This window comes from Antechinus flavipes, chromosome 5 (assembly GCF_016432865.1).
Source record: "Antechinus flavipes isolate AdamAnt ecotype Samford, QLD, Australia chromosome 5, AdamAnt_v2, whole genome shotgun sequence".
Taxonomy (NCBI): Eukaryota; Metazoa; Chordata; class Mammalia; order Dasyuromorphia; family Dasyuridae; genus Antechinus; species Antechinus flavipes.
Window position 1 is genome coordinate 24,321,044 of NC_067402.1, and position 25,826 is coordinate 24,346,869.

At 39.8% G+C, this 25,826-nt stretch overlaps 2 protein-coding genes across 6 annotated transcripts in view; one reads left to right on the forward strand and one right to left on the reverse strand.

Annotated features, from left to right (window-relative positions):
* Nucleotides 1-17,891, reverse strand: part of ZCWPW2 (zinc finger CW-type and PWWP domain containing 2) — a 136,176-nt gene extending 118,285 nt beyond the window's left edge. The window contains exons 1-3 of one of the 2 annotated variants that reach the window (XM_051963468.1): nt 17,799-17,880; nt 1,662-1,816; nt 802-978 (exon numbers count right to left, since the gene is read on the reverse strand). The gene's annotated coding sequence lies outside the window, so the exon portion shown is untranslated. Of the gene's footprint in view, nt 1-801; nt 979-1,661; nt 1,817-17,798 lie in introns of both variants that reach the window. The other variant, XM_051963469.1, reaches the window with a different exon arrangement.
* A 387-nt stretch (nt 17,892-18,278) lies between these two features.
* The window catches only part of AZI2 (5-azacytidine induced 2), a 35,026-nt gene continuing 27,478 nt past the window's right edge, over nt 18,279-25,826 (forward strand). For 3 of the 4 annotated variants that reach the window (XM_051963464.1, XM_051963466.1, XM_051963467.1), the window contains exon 1: nt 18,279-18,368. The gene's annotated coding sequence lies outside the window, so the exon portion shown is untranslated. Of the gene's footprint in view, nt 18,369-18,724; nt 18,741-25,826 lie in introns of those variants that run through there. The other variant, XM_051963465.1, reaches the window with a different exon arrangement.

The window sequence follows — 25,826 nt, forward strand, 5'->3', positions numbered from 1 at the left end:
AAGTTCTTCACCTTTCCACACAACTGTCCTTTGAAGATGAAGCCTAGTCTTCCCTATTCCCACAGTCAGTATCTATGGTTGGATTCTTTCTTTGCCTGTTCATTTTTTTAAAATGAGAACAATTATGGTGTAATCACTTTTAATCCTGAGGTGGGGGTGATGGTGCTTCTAAAGCTTCACTTCAGTCTGGAATCCTAAACCAAAAGCTCCCCACTCCTGCAAGTGCCAACAGCCAAAAGCATCCCTGCTCCACTGTTTCTGCACTCACCAGATGTTCTGGTTCTTTCTTGCCCAGGGACCTGCATCAGCAGCACAGCTGGGCCCAGAGTTTCTAATCAGTTGAGGTTACTTCAGTCTTTTCTGACTCAGACCTCTGTCTCCCCATAATGACTGGGATGAACCCAGCTAGCCTCAGGGTTTCCCACTTGCTATTTCTGAGGACCTAACCCGGAATTGTTTACATTTCACACCAGTTAAACTCCTGTTCTTAGGTCGTGTGGTTTTCTTGCATTGTCCCAGAAGGACTCCTGTTCTGCCTCCAAACTTACTTGTTTTCCACTAGTCTATGTTAGCACTGGGTCTCGCTTTTGTTTGGTTTATAGAGGAAATCTAGAAAGCTTGGAATTTTCTGACCTACTCCTTCATATTTCCAGAATCCTCTCATTTAATGGTTCTTCAAAGGGTCATAACTTCTCTTTAAATCTATCTTCTTTTCCCAGTTGCAGAACATGTGATTATTCTTTGGACCTTTCACTTGAGAGAGAGGGTCTCCCAGCTCAACAATATGGCAACTATTCTCACCTGACAATTTAAATGCAGGGCCCAGCTTTTTCCATTTGTGTTTTCTTTTCAGAATAGGTAATCCAAAATCCATTTCAAAGATGAATGAATCCAAACTTGGAAGCAATTTTGGAGTTCAGGAAATCCTAAATTTACATGGTGGAGGCCTAGAAGTTTCTGTCCTGGAGAAGATGATCACTGTCAAGAAGAGACAAAGCCTTGGGCCTAGCTGGCCAACAGAAATGAAGTTTGAGAAGACTGTGCAAAAATGATATAAAATGTAACAATGCTTAATCAGAATTCCTGCCAATTCTTTTTTGTTCTGAGGAAGTTCAAGTTAGCCTCTCAGAAGACTCTAAGAGTAATAATTTACTAAATTCTAAGTCTTTGTTTTAATGCATGATAGGATTTTATTTTTGGTTTGCCATTTCTTTTTTTTGTTTAGGAAATAAATACCTATTCCAAACTGATTCATACTATGTCATTGAACATCTTTGTAGTTCCCTCTATAAGGATACCATAGACTTGAATAAAACCCTAAGTTTTAAGTAATTTTCCTTGGCACTTCAAGGATGAAATGTTAACCAGATAAAGAATATGAGAAAAGACAGTCAAATTCATCTTATTAGAGTCTCCTCCAAAACTGAAGCAGGATTGCTGGAAATCAGTCAATAAGATATGTCTAAGAGGAGTAAGAACGGTGCCCTTAATCCTTTGAGCCCAGCTTCAAGGAACATTTGCCTAAGTAGCAAACATTCTATCAATGGTATATTTTGGCACTTCACATATATTGTCAACTTGCTATACTATTTTGGTTAATTCTCTCCTTTGAAGAAAGAGCCATGAGATTTAGAGTTTTAAATTATTTTGTATATTCCTACCTTTTTTGTAGTAATAGTTGTTGTTTGCTTGGTTTGTTTTTTTCTTTCTCATGTTTTTTTTTTCCCCTTTTGACTTTTTCTTGTACAACATGACGAATATGGAAAAGTGTTTAGAAGAATCTCACATGTTTAACATATATCAGATTGTTTGCTGTCTTGGGGAAGAAAAAGAGAGGAAAAAGGGAGAAAAATTTGAAACACAAGGTTTTGCAAAGGTGAATGCTGAAAACTATTCTTTGTATGTGTATGGAAAAATAAAATACCACTAAAAATAAATAAAATAAAATAATTTTACATTTTTGAAGAGAACAAAGTTTTCAAAAAAAGGAAGTGGGTTAGTGTTAGCCTTTCTTTGAATTAAAACATTGTCAGATTTCTTTATCATTTTGTCATTATTTTAATTTTATAACAATAGTATATTTAAAAAGTTATTATTTGGGGAGAATTTTGATCAAGTCATATGATCAACATAAAAAGTATTTCAATTCTCATATGCCCATAACCATGACTTTGGTAGAAAACAAAATCTGGTAGATAAAAGCACTTTCAGTTTGTATTAGAGAGAAAACTTACAAGAAGCAACAATTTCCAATATGGAGTGTGAATGTGTGTGTTTGTGTGTCTGTGTGTGTGTGTGTGTGGAAACGAGTAGAAAATTAGATGAGGAAATAAAATTAGTGGACCAAAAAAGATAAAACTAAAAAAAATATATCAAGTGACTCTTCAAATTTCAATATTCATATTTCTATAACACTTTAAAGTTTATTATCTCAGTTTGATTAGATATTCAATGGGAAAACAAATGTAATGCTTCCCCTTAGGAAATGGTCCCAAGAAATTCATTATCCTTAATGCAGACTTTGCTGAAACAAAAATGTTTCTGGTGATCATTCTCCCCTATTCTGCCCTCATCAGACCACATAAGGAGTACTATATTCAGGTATGGGTAAAGTGTAAGATCTAGAGAGCTCAGCATTCATCCAAAGGTTGATTAGGATCTTGAGTTCATGTCACAGAGGGTGGCTTGGAAAATTAGGGATGTTTATCTGGAGAATAGAGTGTCATAACTCAGGAGAGATATGATAGCTGTCCTGAAATATCCAAAATGTCAATAGGAAGAGGAATTATACTTGATTTGCTTGGTCCCAAAGAAGAGAACCAATGAGAGGAAGTTATTAAGAGGCAAATACATGCTTGAATTCCAGAAAATCTTCCCAACAATTAGAGTTGTTCCCAAGTTGAATGAATCTCCTCAAGAGGTGGTAGATACTTTCTTATTAGAGATTATGAAGCAAAGGATGGATGAAATTGTTAAGAGTTTCTTTGTATGGGATGGACTAGATGGACAAATCTAAATTCTGTGATTCCAAGAAATGTAATCAATAGATAACACCGATAACCATTATCCTGACCCTGTTCAACAAAACAAATCAAACATGGCGCAATCTCATTTTTCATTTTTGCAATTACATCATTTCATCCATAGGGGGAAGGAGTACTATAGAAATACAGAGCATCTTAAAGGATATGTGCACAATTGCATCCTAACCACCACAATTATCATCCATTTGTTCTCATGCTGAGACTGTCAAACAGGGAAAGATCAGAAACTGTCCACATCCACCTAAGAATATAGGCCGATGTAAGCAGCTCACAGATAGTATCATACATATTTTTTGTATAAAGAAATAAATTAGCTACTCAGGTATGTTTTATAATCTAACCTCATATGTCTATGAAGACAAGGAGAGGGAGAGAGAGGAGGCAGTAAGAACCAAACAAGTCAAATAATCACCAATTCCTTGATCTCTATCTCCCCTCAGATCTTAATACAGTCCTTGAGAATAGTAGTGACTTCAAACAATATGCTACATTTGCTTCTTGCCAAGTCATCATCAATAGGAAAAATCAATAGGAAAAGGTGTCAATCTGCCTCACTTCCATTAGCAACAGCTGTTGATCAAATGCTGCCAACATCAGATAAGTATAAGAGTCCTAAGAGTGGCAGTACCCCCAGATCACAATTTCTGCTTTCAACCTGGTCATCACAGAGATCATCCAAAGAAATAACTCCTGTGAAGCAGCAGCCAGTCATTCTCGTTAATTGCCAATCACCTGCTATCCACAAGGCAGGCAAACCAGGCTAGCAGAAATAGTAAGCCACTGAAGGAGAGATGGGCATATTGGTGTGTCAGGCAAGTCAAACCACCATCTTCCCAACTATAATTGGTTATAGTGCACCCATATAGTCCCTTTGGACTAACATAGAGACAGCCTAGGACCCTGAACTTAAAGACCTTTGATAGCAATGTTTCTAACACAGTTCCTGTAACCATCATACTGTGGACGTGCAGCCTGGAAACCGTTCCTGCAAGAGCTTCATACTTAGCACAGAAAAGAAAGTTCTTGCCACCAAAGTCTTTGGCACTGTCTAGTGATTTACTATCACAAACTGATATGATTTTATCGTAGAAATGCCATCATGATTTTAAAGAAACATTACCATCTGCTTTACCACTTTAAGGAGCATAAAAACTTTCCATCAAACTGAGAACTGGAAACTTCCTTAAAAGACTGTCTCTCCTCATAATATGATCTCCTTAAGAGCTGGGAATGCCTTACTTTTCTATTTGTATCCCTGGCACTTAGCACAGTGCTTTCCATGTAGCATTTAATGTTTTTTTTTTAATTCATAAATTCAGTTACTCACTCGATTCATTCATTCAGCTAGGTGGCACAGTGGATAAAGGTCCAGGCACAATCAATCCTTTCATAGCCTAGATAGCAGAACAGTGGATCATTATGTCTAACACTGCTATTGCTTCATTTAATAAGTGGAAGATTGCTTCTCTATCAAGACTACTCCTTTAGTCTTTCTGAGCAGGTACAGTTTACCCCTTTGATCCCTACTTTTGTTTCTGAATAGTCCACTCTCCAGTCTCCAACTTTTTTGCTCTTCAGACTTTCTTCTCTATTCCACTTATGCATTTTCTGTTACTATCAGTATTTAGTTGTATATATTTCATCTCAGTGTTTCTGCTTCAAGGAACTATATAGAGATAATAACCTCATCTAACTTGTGTTTCAATTTGTGAGTCTAATATGATTTCTTGTCATTATAGCACTTCTAGTCATGTTGTCATATAGCATTTAATAAAAATTTCCTATTGGCCTATCAAAAGTAAAAAAGATAGAAACAAAAGAAAAACACACTTGCCTTTATGTAGCTTATTTTCTTAACTAAGATATATAACCTTTAAAAATATAGAAAACTTTTAATTTAATGTATATTTAATCATATACTATATTATATCCATAAAAGCTATAGTAATTTTTTGTAAGAGAAATAATTGGTTATAGTGCACCCAGAAAAGGCTTCCTGGAAAAAGTATCCTGAAGCTGGATCTTGAAAAAGTATGGTTTGGCAGATAAACCCAAAATATTAATACCCTACATTCTCTCTCTTATATGCCAGTATTTTACCAAGAACTCTAGGTACTGTATGTTTAGTAGAAGATGCAAGTTGCCCATCAATTAATTCTTGCTCTTGCTGTTCCACCTTCTTTTCTGATCAAAGAGACTGTTGATAATATTCTTTGTCACTTCTCTGTGATTATTTAGAACATGTTGCAGTGTACACATGTCCACCATGTGCCCCTATGCTGCCCTTTGTGAAACGCTTAACTTTAATTCTTTAAAGACTGCAGAGTATCTCCTTCCATGAAATTTATCATAATTAGCCTTATGGAGACTGATGAATATACAAATCAGACCAAATTCTTTGGCAGCAAAGGATTTCTTTAAGGAGGTTTTGTATCAAGATGGTATCAGAGGAAAGAAGATTTGGAGAGATATTGCAAAATTCAAATCAAGAAATCTTGGCAACAGGATGGGAACTAGTTGGGGATGGGGGTTTAGATAGTGAGAAGCAATGAAAGACACCTAAGTTGTGAGCTTAGGAGACTGGGAGGATGGTGATGTCCTTGACAGTGTTAGGTAAGTTTTTTTGGGGGGTGGGTTTAGGGGGAAGAATGGAAGTCAGCAGAGAGATTAGGGATTAATAGATTTTATAATCATCAGCACAGAGATGATAATTAAATCCTGATAAGCTGATATGATCACTAAGTAAATACTATTGAGTGAGAAGAGAAGAGGGCCCAGGACAGAGTCCTGTGGATCTGGGATTAGTGAGTATGTTGTAGATGAAGATGTTGAGTATCTATATTTTAAAATATATTTACTTAGAATATTTTTCCCAATTTTTTTTCCTGAGGCAATTGGGGTCAAGTGACTTACCCAAGGTCATACAGCCAGGAAGTGTCTAAGGTTAGATTTGAACTCAGGTCCTCCTGACTTCAGGGCTGGTGTTCTATCCACCCCCAGTGTTTCTTTAAAAAACAAATATAGCTTTTGTTGTATAAAATTATTTTATTTCAATCATATAAAACTCACTGATTTTGTCTCTGATGATTTTCTTCTGTCAAATGCTGAGATTTCTTTTTCTTTTTTTTAAGTGATTTTTAAAAAAATTATTTAAAAATTCTCTCCCTTACTCCATCAATCCACCACCCATTGAGAAGGCTAAAAATGATATTTTTATACATATAGAATAATACAAAACATAATTTCCACATTAGCCAAGTTCTTCCCATCTCCCTCCCCACCCAAAATAATAGCAAGAAAAATAAGGAGAAATATATGCTTCCAACTGCATTCTGAGTTCATTAGTTCTCTCTTGGGAGATGGATAGCATTTTATATCATGCATCTTTTGGAGTTGCAGTGTACTGTTGTATTGATCAAAGTAAATAAATCTTTCACAGTTGGTTACCTTTAGAATACTGCTGTCACAATGTTAATTGTTCTTCTGAACAATTTCATTTCATTTGCTCATTGCAGTTTCTATCAGTTCACAAAATCTTCCCAGGTTTCTCTGAAATCATCCCCTCTATCTTTTCTAATAGTACAATAGTATTTCATCATATTCATATACCATCATTTGTTCATCTATTTTTCAAATAATGGGCACCCCTTCCATTTTCAACCTTAATCACCACAAAAAAAAAAAAAAAAGTTGCTGAAATATTTTTTTAATGTGTGGATCCTTTTACTTCTTTGGTTTCTTTAGGGCCTAGTCTTACTCATGATATTGCTGAGTCAAGGGGTATGCAAAGTTTTATAATGGAGACATAGTTCTAAATTGTTCTCCAGAAAAGAACTCTAGGAGATGACTATGAACCACTACATAGAATTCCCAATCCCTCTATTTTTGTCTACCTGCATTTTTTATTTCCTTCACAAGCTAATTGAACACTATTTCAAAGTCCAACTCTTTTTATACAGCAAAATAATTGTTTGGACATGTATACATATATTGTATTTAACTTACACTTTAACATATTTAACATGTATTGGTCAACCTGCCATCTGAGGGAAAGGGTGGAGGCAAGAAGAGAAAAAGTTGGAACAAAAGGATTTGCAACTGTCAATGCTGAAAAATTACCATGCATATATCTTGTAAATAAAAAGCTATAATTAAATAAATAAATAAATGGTTTTCCAGAATGGTTGAATTAGTACAAGTTCACTAACAGTGCATTAGTATCCCAACTTTCCCGCATCCCTTTATTTAGTGTCACTTAAGGATTTTTTTTAAAGAAATTAGATTGTTGATCTAATTAAAGTTTATTATGGCATATCTGTATTAGGTGGAGCTAAAACCATGTTTCCCCATTTGGGTATACAGTCATCCAGTCTTCCTAGCAGTTTTTCTGAAAAAGATAGTGAATTCAATAATCTAATGTGACAACTGACCCTTACTCTTTGGCAGCTTCCACTGAGTATTATATATACTGGACAGGGAAGACTATTGGTCTGAGAGGTATTTTTGGTTTCCTAGCTGCTTGAAGCTTAAAGGACATGCTCTAAGGGTACTGAGAATCAGAGATTTTCTCAGAGTACCTCTTGAGTTCTGGGATGCTTTCCTGACCTGACATGGCCACTTGTCATGGTGATTGTGAAGGCCAAGAAAATAGTTTTCTTTTTATATCCTTTTAAACTAGGACTTGTTTTCTTTTAATTTCTTGAAATTAATGATTTTTACTTATTCTTGGGGGTTTGTTTTAGTTTTTTGCATTTTATAATTTTTGGGTATCTTACTGTATTTTCAAATAGATTCAACAAATTAAGCCCTACTATGTACTAGGCACTGTGCTAAGTTGTTGAGGATCACAGATAGTGGGGGAATTCTGGGTGAGATATAAGACCCTTCAGCCTAGAGGGAACCTGCTGATAATGTCTGGTTTGGCTCCTCTTCATTCAGCCTGAGGGACTGAGAAATCAGGGGGCAGTGACAACCTATGTTGTAATTAAAACAGTGTGATACCAAGTGGCAAAGAGTCATCTACATACAATAGCAAGTTGTTTATGTAGTCCCCTTTGTATAAAGGTCTGAAACTCTGAATAGGTGCACTTGAATCAGAGAAGGAGCACTTAAGGCTAATTACTTATTCGAAATAAGACAATGACTCTATTAGCACATGTTTGGAATTGCTCTTCTCATAGTTAAGAGTGCTGGCTCAATGTTTGGGGTTAAGAGAACTGTAGGTAAAGATTAGGGGCTGGGGTGAGAGAGGCCAGAGAACTTCACTTTGCAGCAGGACCAGGAGAAGGGAGGTTTGTGGCCAGCTTGTGGCAGTTTGTCTGCCTCTTTCACTTCTCCCTCTAAAGACCAAGGACTTTTACTTATTCCTTCTCCAGCTGTTCCTGAGGCTTCCAGGGAGCTAGCCTGGACTTTATATGCATGGTTAGTGTATTGTTAGCACATGCACAGTGTTGCTTTGGTTATGCAAGGATATTAGGGTATATAAGGAGAATTTGGAATAAACGGACTTCATTTTTGACCATCCACGTGAGTCTCGCCTTATCACTCCACTAAGACCAAGGACTCAGGCTGGTCCTGAGATCCCCCAGAGAGCTAGTCTGGATGGTATATTTGCAAACAGAAAATTCCCTTTTCATGAAGCTCTTCCAGAAGAAACAAACTTTTGTTGAGCATATTACAGTAGCATGGGTTGGACTAGATGTTTCCATCGTCTTTTGCAAGTCAAATTCTGTGATTCTCTTTTTAATTAGTCTGTTGATAGTGGTTTTGGTTTTTAGTGTGGGTTTATCAAACTAATCTTCTATATTCATTGGATTCTTTTTTCTGAGTACTTTATTCCAGTATGGTCAAGTTCAAATAAGAATGGGAACCACTAAACTGCATAAAGCTCCTTCAGGGCTATATATTACCTTAGAAAACTGCTATTAAGATTATCTGTTTTTAACTTTTATTTTGTTACATATTTTCCAATTACATTTTAATCTGGTTTCTTCCAAAGGAATGTTGCCGCTGTAGATTTGACACTTTTGCTTTATTCTTTTTCATTTACCTATTTCTGTCTTTTTTCCTCCATGATGGGCAGTTATCTAAATGATTGCTCTAGGACACATTTTGGCATCTGATAGTGCTAGCTCTTCTTCATTGTTTTCTTTTTCATACTTTAAAAAAAATATATTTTAGCCCCATATGTTTTTGTATGTGCATTTTATGATTTTATCTAATTTTACGAAATAATCTATTGGCATTGCAATTTTTATTGTGCTTTTTAAAAATCTAATTATGAATTAAATCTAAAACATCCCACCATTTATTTAGTTAGTTCTTCCTTGGTCTTAGTCAAGATCATTTTGAAGTTGTTTTTGTATTGGTTTCTTATTTAAATCTCCCAATTTCAAGTCTCTCTACCTTTTCTACTTTGTCTTCCACACAGCTGTCAAAGAGATATTTCTAAGATATTCATCTAAGTGTCTCATTCTTCTGCTAAAAAAGTTCCATGGCTTCCCTGTTGCCTCTATAAGAAGATATAAATTTCTCTAGCACTTATGCCCCTTCACAATCCAGCTTGATCCAGTTCTTCCAGGCTTATTAAATATTACTTTCCTTTATGTACTATAAAGTCTAGTTCAAGTAATTACAAATTAGAATTAAGCTGGGGGAGTTAAAGATGCCCTTTCCCATCTAAAGGACCTCTTAGTTCTGACTCACATTCAAACTAAAATCAGTCATGGGGAAGATTAGTTTCTAAAGAAAAGAGTCAGGCTCTATTTCTTATATGCTCTTGCTCTAGAGAATCGGGGGGGGGAACCCCTAAAAACCTAGGTAGAAATCAAATCTAGAATCTTTCCAAAAAGGTATTAAGGTACTGGATGTATACTATAGATAAGTGGGCAGCTATTATTTTTATCATTCTATGTCCTCTCCTCCTTCCCTCCAACCCAAAAAACTCAAAAGTATAAATTATAAAGACTTAAATGACCTAGAGACCTAACAAGGGTCCTCAAATTTTTTAAATAGGAGGCCAGTTCACTGTCCTCAGGCTGTTGGAGGCCGGACTATAGTAAAAACAAAAACTTTGTTTTGTGGGCCTTTAAATAAAGAAACTTCATAGCCCTGGGTGAGGGGGATAAACATCCTCAGCTGCCACATGAGGACCCCTGCTAACACTATTATAATAATCTTCCAGGAAGTTGATATTCAAAAATCCTTCATTTAAATTGTAAGCCTTATGTGCCAAAATGTTTGTGGCAGCCCTGTTTGTAGTGGCTAGAAGCTGGAAAATGAATGGATGCCCATCAATTGGAGAATGGTTGAGTAAATTGTGGTATATGAACGTTATGGAATATTATTGTTCTGTAAGGAATGACCAGCAGGATGAATACAGAGAGGACTGGCGAGACTTACATGAACTGATGCTGAGTGAAATGAGCAGAACCAGGAGATCATTATATACCTCAACAACGATACTGTTTGAGGATGTATTCTGATGGAAGTGGATTTCTTCGATAAAGAGAGCTAATTCAGTTTCAATTGATCAAAGATGGGCAGAAGCAGCTACACCCAAAGAAAGAACACTGGGAGATGAATATAAACTGCTTGCATTTTTGTTTTTCTTCCCGGATTATTTATACCTTCTGAATCCAATTCTCCCTGTGCAACAAGAGAACTGTTCGGTTCTGCACACGTATATTGTATCCAGGATATACTGTAACCTATTCAACATGTAAAGGATTGCTTGCCATCTGGGGGAGGAGGTGGAGGGAAGGAAGGGAAAAATCGGAACAGAAGTGAATGCAAGGGATAATGTTGTAAAAAATTACCCTGGCATGAGTTCTATCAATAAAAAGTTATTTAAAAAAATAATAAAATAAAAATAAAAATTTGGGCACATCAGCCAATTGCTCAATTAAAAAAAAAAAAAAAGAAAGAAAAAAAGAAATAGAACAAAACTAAAAAAAAAAAAAATTGTAAGCTTCTTGAGGGCAATATCTGTCTCTGGACTCTTTTTGTGTTCTCAGCACTTAGCACAGTGTCTAGCAAATAGTAAGACACCTAATAAACATTTAGTGATTGGTTTACTGATCAGAGTGAGCTAAAAATCCTTGAAGGAGAAATTCTCCTGGGACTCTGAGTAAAAGAATTCCAACCCTATTCAATAAATAAATTCATTCAATTCTATTCAAATTCAGCTCAAGCTGAAATCCAGCTTGTAGCCAAAATCCTCTCTTTGCAGAGGTTCTAAACATGCCATGCTATGCTTGCTATGCTAAAAAGGCTGTGGCCACTGGATAATATTCTTTTCCAGTGCTACCTCTTTTTATCGTCACTTATTTCCTTAACAAGACTTTATGCCTCTCTGTCAGGATTTCTAACCTTACTTCCCAATCCCTATAATAAACCTCTTTTATCAATCTAGGCTTAAATTCCTTTACAGAGAATCTCTGTGCCCGCCAGAAGGAGGTTCCCCAAAATTCCCTACCCTTGCGCCAACTCCCAAGGAGTAGAGGGGAGCCAAACCTCTCAATTTGGTTCCCTAGACTCCAAACCTGCTACTAGACCTTATCATTTAACTCCCTGGCCACCAGAAACCCTAATCTCATTTTGGTTCTCTAAATCTAGACCTTATCATTTGGTTCCCTACTAAAGGGAACCCCAAAACCTACACCTCATCAAGAGCATGAGACCATTTTATTGTGCCACAGTTTTCTTTTATTGTCCTGACTCAGTTTCCTTGAATTGTTCTGGTCAATCGCAACACCATCCCTCCCTCCTAATCATGATGATCCAGATAAGGAGAAAGACCTTCTATCTTAGATATCATTAGAATGTTGGGTGCCTCTCCCCATTCCAACTTATCAGAATGTTGGACACCTCTCCCCATTCTGTAATCCCAATTTATCAGATGTCCCCATGCCTCCCTCCACCCTGTCAGAACCAGATTAATAGTTTCCCCTCCTTTTTCCCCTCCCCCTTCCCCTCCATTCCTCTTCCTTCTCTGTATCCCTCCCCTTTCTCCCCCCCCCCCCCCCCCCGCTCCAGCCCCATTCCATATCTCAGCACTCTGACTCCACCCCTGCCTCAGTCTACCCCCTGGTAGCTTGGAGTCTAGTGCATATATATGTCACTGAGAACTCACATTGTTTGCTAGATTCTTGGAAATGGTAGTCTCATTCAGCCCTAGGACCAAACCATGGATCCATTTGGTCCCAGTAAATCTCTCCCTTTCAAATAAAATATTAAAAACTCTCTAATTTCTATCTTGCCTCAGTTTCTCTGGCATTACAATTTCACTTTCAAATGACTGAAATTTCTTAACTACTTAAAGTTTATGTCCTCTGGAAAGCCTGGTCAGATTTTTGGATCATCCTCCTGGAGAAATGAAATTTAGACCATCTCTTTCAGTGCTAAGAGACTGAGAATCAATTTAAGGACTTCATTACCTCTGGAATTTTCAAAGTTGCCTCCCAGGTTGGAAGTGTCCAAGGTTGATGTTTGGGCCCCATGCTAGGCCCAAAACAAATATGGGCTCAAAGCTTTCTCCTCCTCTCAGAAAACTCAGAATGAGCAGTACTGAAGAGGAAGCCCTAGATGAAAGTCACTCTCTTAAGATCTAAGTGCATTCCTGCAGATTCCTTGGACAGTGTTTCTAGATCTAGCATACCCCAACTAGGAAGTATGGATGGGGAAGGAACATGGTGTAGGGTTAGGGTTAAGATTAGAGTCGGGTTAGAGTCAGGAGGTTTAGGGTTAGAGGGGGGGGGGGGAGAGTGGGGGAGTGAGGGTGGGAAGGGAGGGGGGGGTGCATTTTAGGATTAAGAGAATAGCTTTTATCATTCCAAAGTCATTCAGTGTTGAATGCAGATGAGTCCCACGCATATTCTAATGGGATTTCTCCTACAGAATACTCATATAGAGCACCCCATCTCTGTGTCTGTGAACAAACTGTCCCCATGCCAGGAATGCAGTTCCTCCAAATTCAGCCATTTTCCAAAGCTCAGCACAAATGCTCCCTCCTGATGTGAATTTAATTCTCTTCTCCTGTCAGAAAGAAGCCCACCTGGCTATTATTACATATAACCAATTTCTAGACCATCCTGTTTATATAGAGTAATTGTGAAGCTGGAACTCTTTTATCAACCTTCTTTTTTGTGCATCTTTAAACAACCTAGGAGATATTGATTAGCATATCTTTAGACAGGTCTGGGACCAGGTCTGCCAGGTGCATAGCATCTGGCTCTTTGAACCTTTCCTTATCCTTTCCTTTCCTGCTTTCCCTTAGAAACCCTTAAAGCTGTATTTTCCCTATAAAAGATTTACTCATGATGAAGATCTTTGCTAAATTCTTTCCAGGACTTGAGGCACCCTCTAATGGAGGCTTTCTCCCTACTTTAGCTGACTCTTGGTTATTAGTCTGCTAACCTTCTCTTTGGATTTAACGTGCTAGTTAAAGACATGCCCAGGACACATTCCTTTAATAGATTTTTTCAAATTCCTTTCCTTGGTAACCCTATTGTTCTTCCAACTCTATTTCACATTTGCCATTCCTGGTGCTTATTTTACTTCTTATTTTGTCTGTGACCTTTCCCCTAAATAAACCCACCTTTTGACAAAGAGAAGAGTCATTGTGAATTTGTCACATGTTTATTTCAAACTAGATATTGGTACTACAATCTCATCACTCCTACAGAATGATTTCCCTGATTCCCTCCAGCTGCTAATTGCTCTTTGTCTGACATGAAATCATCTTGTATTTATTATACATTTATTAATATATTTATATGCAAACAGTTTATATATTTTATGTAATTTATAATTTGTGTACATATTGTATATAACTTATATATGTACATATTGTTTCTTCCAATTGACTATAAGCTTCTTGAAGGCAGGGATTGATTTATTTTTGCCTCTGTTCCTAATACTTGGCATATAGCAGGTAATCAGTAAATGAATTTTGTTTACATGTCTTGTTAATTTCCAAATATTTCATATTTTCTTTTAATTATAGGAGGTATCGTATAGAAATGTAGATGATTTGTGGGGGCTTATATATGATTATTTAAATAATTTATAACTTTCATTTTTTATCTTAAGTTTTCTAAGCATTTCAGGTAGAATGACATAAAATATATAGTTTATTGTTATGCCACAGTTCTCTTTTATTGTCTTGAATCAGTTTCCCTAATTATCCTGACCCAGTCCTGATTCATTTTCTCTGCTTCAGTCCTGCAAAACCTCCCCTCCCTCTTTATCAGAAATTTGATAAGGATAAAAGATCTTATGTTTTAGAATATCAGAATGCCTCTCCCCATGCCATCAGAATGTCAGTCAGGTACCATCTTATCAAGATGCCTCTCCCCAGGTCTGGGATGCCTCCCTCTCCAGAGGCTCACCCCACCCTGTCAGAGTTCCATTCTGCTCTAAGTATCCTGACTCCTCTCCTACCTCAGTATACCCCCTGAGTCTGAGCCATGTGTATATAGGTCATTGAGAACTCACATTGTTTGCTGGATTCTTAGAGAAGATAGTCTCATTCAGCTATGACCAAACCATGCATCCGTTTGGTCCTAGTAAATCTCTCCCTTTCAAATAAAATATTAAATACTCTCTAATCTCTGTCCTGTCTCAGTTTCTCTGACATTACATTATACATGTACATATATATTTTAACTCATTCCATTAATTTCTTTTTTATGCTTTATCACTATTGCTGAAAAGTAGAATTAGTGAAGTGGATTGTAAGCTGGGACCCAAGTTTAGCTTTCAGCATTTCCTGGCTGTGTGACCCCACTGAGCAGACTAATTAACCTTTTAACAACCCAGGTAGTTCTCTGGAAGATTCTCCTTCACAAGGAGCTCCTATACTAATGATCACAGACTTCAGCACATAACTTGCTAAGATTTTAAAAAATATTGTTCTACTCTAGTTATCCACTTTTAAGACCTGTTTTTAATGGAATGTTTCTGTTGTTGATGTTTCTCTATTATGCTGTAAAATTCACTTGTTATTCAAAGTAGCTCAAATTATAGAAACTTCTATTCCTACATCATTTGATGTTTTTAGAATGTTGTGATGTTTTAAGAGTGTTGTGTTTTATAAAAAGCTTTCTTTGAACCTGACATAATAATGTACTTGTTTGTTTTATTATTATTAAGATTTATTTTTATTATTTTCCTGATATTAAATTCCATTTACAAATCCTTGCTCACGATGGCTATATTTTTAATGGATCCTATTTGCCAGTACCTTATTATTTTTGAGTCAACACTCATTAATGAAAGTGCTCTATGGTTTTCTTTCTATACTTTTGTCTTTATTCCATTAGAAGAAGGCATATTTGCTTTAGTGAAGGAACTGGTTTGCTTACCAGCTTTCTATTTTCTAACTGCCTCATTTTGTTTTAGACTTTTAATGTCTGTGATGTCATTTGTGTATACATTCCCTGTGTATACACTCAGTCCAATACAGACTGAGACTTCTCTATAAAAGCTGATTTTGTGACAACAGATGCACCTACTAGTCTTGGTACTTTTCCAGATTGGTATGTCTTGCACTGGGCTATGAATAGGCTGTGGTTACCTTGGGCTACCTCCATGGCTTCACATATACGATTTATTTACTTTAAGAATTTTCATTAAAAATTTTAAAATCCTGATTTTAAAAAAATACATTAATGATTTTAATTCAACTTGTTCTATGAATTTGCATTCTCACCAAGGTATGGGGACAAAGCACAAAGCACATTGAAAAGTGAATAAAAGAAGAAATAAATGTACTCCATAGCAATCTTTGAAGGCTATTTAGTGGGGCAGGTGTGTTTGATCCTTGGTTCTGTGGCAGTTTTAGGAAAATTCTGAAAGGGGAAATCATAAAGCTTACAGCTCCACATAGAGGAAAAAAAATTTTGAACAATTGCAAGTGTCCCAAAGTAAGTAGAACGGACACTGAGTGTTTAGCCAAAATTTTACAAGTCCAGAACAGCTTTTGCTCTCCTTTTTTTTTAAGGCACATCTTAATTATTGTACCATCATTTCCCAATTGTGCTTTCTCAGACGGAAAGATGAACCCTTATTTCAAAATCCATTTGGAGCTCACAATCTAACCCAAGAAATGGCGAATTGAAGATTTCAGGCAATACAAATTACTTGGAAGACCAAAGAAGTATTTGTTTATTTTTAGGTTCCCAGAAGGGGTAGCTCTAAATTTGCAAGTAGTTATCATTGGCTCCATAGCAGGCTCGAGAAAGAATTTTTTGAAGGGGGGGGGAAGGGGTGAAGGGTAGAGAAGGTCACAACAGGATAAAAGAAAAGGCTTTTAAATTCTAGTTTTAGAGTTTTATTCTTATGCAACAACAGTATTTTAATGTTTCTTTACTGATCAATCAATTAAAGCAAGGAAACTTTAAAGGGAGCAGAGGGTGGTCTGATCCAAATAAGTGGGGATGTTTTGCTTAGAAAAGGGAGGATCTGGAAGGGTTTCCAGTTGGACAGAGGGCAAAAGTGGAAACCTTGGGAGAGGAAATGGGAGGAGGGAGAGAGTGGATATCCAGAAGTGGATCAACAATCACTCAGCACCTATTATGTTCCAGATATATTCTGCTGGTGGTGGACTAGGGAATTCCAAGTTCAAATCCAGCTTGAGCCATTTCCTAATTGTGTGACCCTGGGCAAGTCCCTTAACCTCGGACTGCCTGGCAAAATTTTGACCCACTGGTTTCACGAAGAAGGAAAACCATTCTAGTATCACAGGCGGTCGTGAAGATTCAGAGGCTATATAGAACAACAAACAGAAGTTCCAGAAGTTGAAAATGAATTCTGGTGAGAAGCTAAATGATTCTACCTCATCCTATCCTAGTTGTAATTGTGTTTCTTTTACCTGTCCACCAGATGTCTCAGGAACATGACGAATTTACAATTGCAGGATGAATCCTTTACAATTACAAAAGAAAACGTCTTTGAACAGGTCCAAGAAATCTATGCTTTGTGTGTGTGTGTGTGTGTGTTTTTTTTTTTTTCTAATAAAGCTTGTAGTGGGGGCTTAACAGATACTGTTTCCCTGGGTCCAATGTAAATGGCTGTTAACAGACACATTCTTTCCCTTGTAACAATTTCCTGTCAATGTGAGAGAAAAAACTATATACGTGTAAAGGACAGGTTTTACACACAGGTGTGTAATTCTTATATATTAAAATAGATGGAACCTATCTATGGTCACGTGTGTTTATATGTAATTACATATTAGAGATGTACTGTGTTGTACATAATATAGTTGCATCTATTGTATAGAATGACAGAATTATAATTGTTATGAACTTATTATTACACAGTAAAACATAAAATAGAAAAAATTTCCCGCCTAACCAAAGCCGCACCTGTCCAACAGCTGGGGGCTGCTGTGGGTGGCTAAGCCGAGGTTCCCTGCCTGGCTCGTCTGCACAGGACCTCAGCTCCTTGGTTTTTTGTTTTGTTTTTCTTTTTTCACATCTGCACCAAGAGAACAGTTTCTCTTAGTCATGTTATCCAGCTTTTATTGTTAGCGACGGCGAAGGTGAGCGCTGGGACACTACGGGATACGCGGCGCCTGCCCTCAAGGAGCTTACATTCCAAGGGGAGACAACCTCTCAAAAGGGAGGGGGGGCACTTAATTCGAAGCCTTGGGATCCCTGTACTTCACCTGACCGAGCAGAAGAGAGACCTAGGTCTTCGGAGAGAAAAGAAGAGGTCCCCTCGCTCCGCCCCCACGGCCGCGGCGCTTACCCCACTCTGCGGCTCCTCCTCCTTCGCCGCCGCCACTCACTAACTGACTGGAGTGAGAGAGTGACGCACGAGCGTCTGCCTCTTGGGCGAGACCCCGGCCCAGTCCCGCTCTCCCCGCCCCTGTCGCGGAGCCTCACGGGACTCGTAGTCCTCTGTCTGGCGTCCCGCCCCCTCGCGGGTCTCGCGTTCTCAGGCTCAGCCGACACTTCCGGCTCCGCCGCGTGGCCGCGCAGATCGAACGCCGGGTCCGGCTCCCGCTCTTGAGCTCTTGGGCGCGCTCTCGAGCGCTCGTGCTCGGCTCGGGAGCGTGCTCCGCGGGGCCGCGCCGGTGGCGGCCCTCCCCCTCCCCCGCCGCTTCCGAGCACTCAGGCCCCGGTGGGGCTGCGGCCCGGCTTCGAGGCCAGGGGAGGGGCCCGGGCGACATGGGCGCGGAGAACCCGAGGCCTGGCCCGAGCCGGCGCCGTAGCCGGCGCGGCCCCGCGGAGGCCGGAAGCCCGCCGTGACCCCGCTGACCCGGGGTGTTCTCGGCTCGTTCCGCACGTCGGGGAAACCGAAAGTGCCGACGAGACGGTGAGCGGGGCTGGGCCGGGCCGGGAAGGGGCGGGCCGGGGGTTGCCGGGCGGGCTGGGACCCCCTGCCCTCCGGGGCCGACAGCTGCTCGGAGGCGATGGCGAAGCCTTGAACGCAGAGCCCGCTGAGCCGTACCTTTCCTCTATCCCCTCCGTGGCTGGGGCATGCCTGTGCCTTCTCTGCTTCCGAGGGTGAATCCTGCCCCCCCCACAGGCCGAAGGGAAAAATTGGGGGGTCCCCTTTCCTCTCTCCCCCCCGCAAGAGCCTGGATCCTGGCCTTTCCGGGGGCTGATTGCTAGCCGCCTGCCTTTCAGCCTTCTGTGCCTGTAAAAGCTGCTGTCCGTAGCCGCCAGCACTAATACTGCGCTTCAGGTTTGCGCCTGTGGGCTGTCTCTCCTAGTCCTGTCTCCACTGGGTTCGTGGGGCGGGAGTCGCGTGTCCAGGGTGCTCGGAGACCCTGATCCTGTAATGGGGGTGTCAGCTGCCCAAGCAGGCTCGGGGGGCTCCCCTCTGACAGACGAGAAAACAGGAAGCCCTTGAACTGACTGGGGGCCCATGACTCTTCCCCTCCCCTTGGGGGGGAACTGCCCCCCCCAGTTCTTACCGAGACAACACTCCCCCGGAGAGGGAAAGCTAAAAGTTTTGGGGTGTGCTGAATCCCCGAAGCTTGATATAGGGAAGAAGCCCTTGTTCTTTCTGTGATATTCCTAGATTTAGGTCTGTAAGGGTCCTCGGTCATTCTGTGAGGGAAACTGAGGCACGAACATGGGTCAGGGAGCTCGTTCAGGAGGGAGAGAAAAGAAGCCCCCACCCAGTCTCCTTGGGTCTCATCTGAAAGCTGGTGGCTTTGTTTCAGTGCCCCCCACCCCCACCCCGAGAAAGAAAGCCTGCTAGGGACCTTCCAGGCAGGTTAGTCCCAGCCTCCCGTTGTACTTCGAGCTCAGAGAGAGGTGAGGCACTTGGGGGTGAGGGGGCCACAGGCCCCGGATTTGACCTTCTGTCTGGTGTCCCGCCCTTGGTCCTCCCCAAGTGCTGTCCAGGCCTCCTCCTTCCATCCTCCATGAGTGCTCTCCAGGCCTCCCCCTTGGTCCTCCCCTGGGGCAGGATGCTCAGGCCTGCTCTCCATACTCTAGGAAAGACTTTGGTAATCTAGAACAGAGGGGGCAGCCAGAATGAGTGGTCGAAGGTTCAAGGAACTGAACGTTGTCAGCCAAGGAGACTTGTGGGGGACCTTCCCCTGTTGAAGGGGTTTGAACTTAAGAGACAGGAGTAGGAACAAAGGGTGGGAGCTGCACAGAGGCGCAAGGAGGGTAGAGGGTCTCCCATCTGGAAAGCCTGGGAATGGGCTTTTCTTACTCTGGAGCCTGCTGACCAGCCACACATTTAGGAAGTGTGGCTAGAGATTGGTTTGTGCTAGACAGCTTCCGTGACCTCCTCAGCCTCTGTGTAATGATGTTTCCTAACTCAGGAAAGGCCCCAAGTGATAGAGCAGCTGGTTCCACCATTGTTGGGGTTCCCCTGAGCTTCGGAGCAGTGCTGATTTTGTGATGTCAGAGATGTTACTAGATGCATGTGCTTTTTGGTGGTGGCAGGAAGAGCTTTTCCCGGGTTCTGGAAAGCCATGCCAGGCTCTGGTTCTGGATGTCCTAGAAAAAGACTCCTGAGGAGGGCAACGAGGTGGCGCAGTGGATAGAGCACCAGCCCTGAAGTCAGGAGGACTCGAGTTCAAACCTGGCCTCAGACATGGACTAGTGTGATAGTTCTGTCACAACTGCGTGTTCAGCATACTTCCAGTAATGCACAATTGGGTTCGTACTAACTCCTTCAGTGACACAGCTTTTGCAGAACTGAGAGCTCTTCAGATATTAAAAACAAACAATATTTTAGGTTTCAGTATTGAAAAGAATGACAATTTGTCATGTATTTGTCACTCTTTTCTACTTATCTTCCCAGTTTGACCTTAGAAGCTATTCTGCTGCCTAATGCAATAATTGCCTTTCAATGACAGACTGAATTTTCACTGTCCTTTGAACCCTTCTAAACATAGCCAACCTCCTCTTCTTTGGCCCCATGTAGTTCCTTTTTAGCCACTGTGTGTCCCTTTCTACAACTAGATGGGAGAAGGAGAAGGACTAAGTGGATGCAACTTTTTTTTTTTAATACAATATAGAGTTGTCTTCCCTCTAACCTCCACCCTGATAGATATAACTCACAACACACCCTGTTGTAAATATAGTAGCTGTTCTGTGTTCAGGCATGTCTTGTAAATAGAAGTACTACTAGGTTAGTAGTCTAAAGATCAGTACTATTCCACTGTTCATGGTGTTTAAGAAGTTTCTTAATTTTTTTTTGTCCAGACTTGTGATTTCATGTGGAAATTTTTCTTTACAGTTATAGCTTCACTGAACATTTTATGCTGTTACCCAAGACATTAAGAAGGTTGTTCTAAAGATAGTCCTTTTAGTTTGTAAAATAAAATTTTTCCATGTCACTTACCTCTATCCTGCATTGCCTTCCAGTCGCAGTGGAGACAAATAGGATAATAACTCAACTTTGGAGTTCTAAAACATCTCTACTGACTGATTCTGGCCCTTGACTTCTATGCCCCAGGCAGCTTTCTAAGTCTGTAAAATTGTAGGAACAGTTCCCAATTTGCATTGATCCAAAGAAGTTACCCTGCCTAGAATTCCCAGACACTTAACTAGCAGAACTAGGACAGCCTGGCACTTTTATTGGAGATAATCGAATTTACAACATCATTGTGACTGCTTATGCATTTGTAATAATCGTCTTTATGGTAATAACCATTATAATCAGGGGCTTTGATAACTTACTAGTCCCCTGGGTAAGTCATTGAACCTCTTTACCTTAGTTTCCTCTCTTGTGAAATGGGAGTAATACTTGTACCTGTCTTAGAGGATTATTGTAAAAATCGGTGATAGAGTATTTTTAAAACACTTAGCACAGTGCCTGGCACGTTGTAGGAGCCTAATAAATGCTTGCTCCCTCCTCTTCACCTAGATAGGCAGTGAAATCTGGGATACAATCTGGATACACTCCAGTCTTCTCCCCTTCTCCTCCTACTTCCCAGAAAAAGGGGGTCTTCTTTTCAGAAAAGGAAAGGTCTACATATCTGAGTAGTAACTGGCTGTAAGTAGAATAGTAGAAAGAGGGTCTAAGAAACTTTGGGGAGGAATTTGTTAGTACTGCTCCTTGCACTCTGACAATGCAGACATGGACTACTGAGGTATCCACCCTCTAAATTTGGTGCATGCCCAGCATTGTGTATTCTTCCTAAGCAGGTGGTTGGTTAGGTAGGAGTCTGATTGGCAGTCATGATAAATCTAATTTCTTAGTGACCTGATTGGTTTATATGAATAGTGAAAATGCAACTTTTAACATCTGATTCCTTGCAAACATGAAATTTGTCCTGAAATTTCATGTAAAAAATTGGTGGCACATTTGAGTCCTCTATAACATGGGCCTTGAATCCATGTACTATGAAAATGGGTCAGAGGAGCTTGCCATATTTAATCTAGAGAAACCTAGAAGTTTCATGGTGGGAAACATGATAAATGGCTTGTAGTATTTAATGGTCTCCCCTGTAAGGCAGGGTCTAGACTTGCTCTGTTGGTTCCCAAAGAAAAATTTCAAGAGCATTGTTTAGCAACTGTAAAGAGGCAAGTTTAGACTGGATGCCAGAAGAAACTTCCTAACACAGAACTATAAAGAAGTGAAATGAAAGATGTTCCTTTCCTTGTAAGTCTTCAGTTAAAGGCTAATTGATCAATTGTCAAGTTTGTTAGGCGGGGAATTTCTTTTCTGGGACTTAGATGGCCGATAAGGTCCTTCCTAACTCCCAGAATCTGAGATTTGCTGATGTTATAGGGGAGTTCCTTCTCATAACTTCTCTTTTTATACCATTTTCATGTTAAAGCAATTTATAGTCCATGTATATTTCAGTGGAGTCCTAGTCATACTTAGAGCATAAGCACACAGCAGTGTAAAGGTTTTATTGAAAAAACAGCTTCTCTGCCCTTCCCCCAGTAAAGTTCCATTTAGAATTCTAAAATATTGTATAATTTGGAAAAATCTAATCAACTTAATACTTCATTGTTTTTCAGTACATTATAAATAGCAAGCAAATACATTTTAAAGTATGTTATATGCAGCCTGACTTAAATAATGGAAAACTATGTCATGAGACTAAGTATTGTTGTAGTAGAGTTGCCTTCTATCTTTTCCGTCATCAGAATCTTTTGCAGGGAGACTTTTCTTATTATGTGGTCAAAGTATTTAATCTTCAGCTTCAGTATTTGACCTTCCAATGACTAACCTAAATTAATTTCTTTAAGTATTGATTTTATCTCTATTATCTGAGAGACTCTCAAAAGTTTCAAACACCACAATATGAAAGTGTTAATCCACTTTTCTTATGGTCTAACTCTCACAACCTTATGGTCATACTTTATAGTCCAGCTTTCATTGCTGCTGGACTTTGACTATATGAATCTTTGTTGGCAAGGTGCTATCTTTGCTTTTTAGTGTTTTGTTCAGATTTACCACAGCTTTCTTTCCAAGAAGCAACCATCTTTTAATTTCATGGCTGCGTTCATTCTGCATTCACTGCGTGCGAATGCAGACTGCGGTGATCTTTGAGCCCCAAAATATAAAACCTGACCCTGCTTCCATTTCTTTGTCTGTTTGCCAGGAAGTGATAAGATTAGTTGCCAAGATCTTAGTTTTTCAGTTTTAATATTCAAGTCAGCTTTTACACTCTCGTCTTTCATATTCTTTAAGAGACTTCTTAATTCTTCACTTTTTGCCATCAAAATCGAATCGTTTGCATATGAGATTATTGGTATTTTGCACTGAGAAGCTTGTGGTCTGATAATCATAATCAGCTCCAAGTCTCTGACTCTGATTTTCTTCAAGAGATCTCTTGTTTATCCCATTCTGTTGTTTTCTGTTTCTTTATGTTTCTTTTTGTCTCCTTGCTATTATCTGGAATACTGCATTTAGTTGAGTATAACTTCCCTTCTGCTTTTTCTTTCCTTTTCCTTATTTCCTTAGCTCTTTGTAAAGCCTCATCAGACAGTCATTTTGCTTTCTTGCTTTTCTTTTTCTTTGGAATGTTTTTGTTGTTGTTGTTGTTGTTGCTGCCTCCTATACAACACTGTGAAAATCTTTCCACAATTCTTTAGGTACTCCATCTATCAGATCCAATCCCTTAAATGTGTTCATAACTTCCACTTCATATTCATGAGCGATGTTACTTTAGGTCTGATGGTTTTCCTTTCTTCAATTTAAGTCTGAATTTTGCATGCAGAAGCTTATGATCTTGTAATGCCGGAGAAACTGAGGCAAAATAGAGGTTAGAGAGTTTTTAATAGTTTATTTGAAAGGGAGAGATTGTGCTGGAGGCATGTTGCCCCCAGGGCTGGTGTCCAAAACATCCATCAGCCAATGTGTTTTCCACACATACACACACACACACACACACACACACACACACACACACATGCACGGCTCCAACTACCAGAGGGTAGACCGAGGCAGGGGCAGAGGCAGAGCATTGAGATCGGGAAGAGAATATCAATCCGGTTCTGACAAGGTGGGGGGAGGTACCAGACATTCTTATAAGTAGAGAGGGTCTGGAGTCATGATGTCTGAGATAGAAGATCTTTCTCCTTATCAAACATCCTGATGATGTTTGATAGGATATTGTTGCAACCTGGGGGATGAGGCAGAATAACTGAGGTAGGACAATTCAAGGAGACTATGGCATAACAATCTGAGCCACAGTCAGCTCCAGATCTTGAGTCAAATTTTGATATTGACCCTTTGGTCATGTCCATGAGTAGGGTTGCCTTTGGGGTCAGTTGCTGAAAAAGAGTGTTTACCATGACTAAGAAGTTATCTTACAGAACTCTATATTAGTCTCTGCCTTGTTTCATTTTGCACTCCAAGGCCAAATTTGCCTATTATTCCAATTATCTTTTGACTTCCTGCTTTAGCATTTCAATTTCTTACGATAAATATAACATCTTTTGGGAGGTATTTCTAGAAGCTGTAGATCTTCATAAAACTGATAAATGTTCACCTCTTAGTCATCAGTGATTGGAGTGTAGACTTGTATTATTTTTGGGGATCAGGAAAGGCTTTCAGACTATCATTGTACAGGGTTACCAAACAGTTGAGGTTAAAGACTGCAGAAGACTCTTCCTGTACCAAGCCATCAAAAAGATGGGGTATGAGGTGATACCCCAAAAGTATATTGGGGTTATGGTCCAGAGTCGACATCTCAAAAGAATTTGTAGACATCCTCCAAATGAAAGGGCAAAGATTTTATTATGTTATTAAGAGAGGACTAAATCCATAAGTTTTTAATTTTCTAGAAGTAATCAGAAGGAAGACACCATTAAGGGGGAAGATGCCATCAGGTAGGATTATACCATTGACTGGCAGGTCCTGACAGAGAAGTAAAGGTCTAGCAGAAGAATCCAGGCAGAAAGATAAAGAGCAGTTAACTTTGAGAAAAGGGAGTCTTCTCAGTGGGCAGGGTTTCTCACAGGCAGCTACGCCAACGAGAGGTCCTTTGGCAAGACATGACTTCTGCTTTTGGCCTCTGCAAAGAAATGAGCCCCAAGTTGCCCTTTTTCATAAGGAATCTGAAACTGAGGTTTCAGTTGAATGAGAGTCCTTCAATGTTGTCATTGCCCCCAGACCAGATGAGACCACTTGCTGGGAGTGGTCTTAGTCAATTTTCAGCTCAGTAGGGGGTCCATAGAAATCTAGATCTCCAGATAAATGAGACTATTTAAATTTGAGCTAGAGAGATCCTGGGCCAATCTTGATGAGACACTTAACTGCCCCAAAGGATGAGTCCTTGTCAGGAGAGTTTCAGGGTTTCACCATCACCACTTAAGTTCACTGACACCCAGAATGTTGATGTTTAAACTTTCCTGTTTCCAGCTCCTGTTTGACCACATCCAGTTTATCTTGGTTCCTAGATCTGACATTCCAGGTTCCCTCCCATGCAGTATTGATCTTTGCAAACACATCTGCAGCTGAGCTTCCTTTTGGCTTTGGCCCAGAAGCTTCATCAGTATTAGAGCTCTTCCCCACTGGCATGTTGGACACCTTCCGATTCGAGGGGTTCATCTTCCAGTATTATGTCTTTAATCACTTAATACTGTTCTGAAGTTCTCTTAGCAAAGATCCTGGAGTGCTTTCTCATTTCCTTCTCACTTGGATAAACTTTTGTCTGACCTCTCCACTGTGACATGTCCATCTTGGGTAACCTTGCCTGGCATAGCATGCATGCACACCCCTTCGCCATGACAAGGCACTGATCTAAGAGGAGAGTAGTGAGGGCTGTCCGTTACGTTAACCAGTTCTATTAATATTAGGGGTTATTTAATATTAAATTCTAATTTAGGTATCATTGTAATAAAT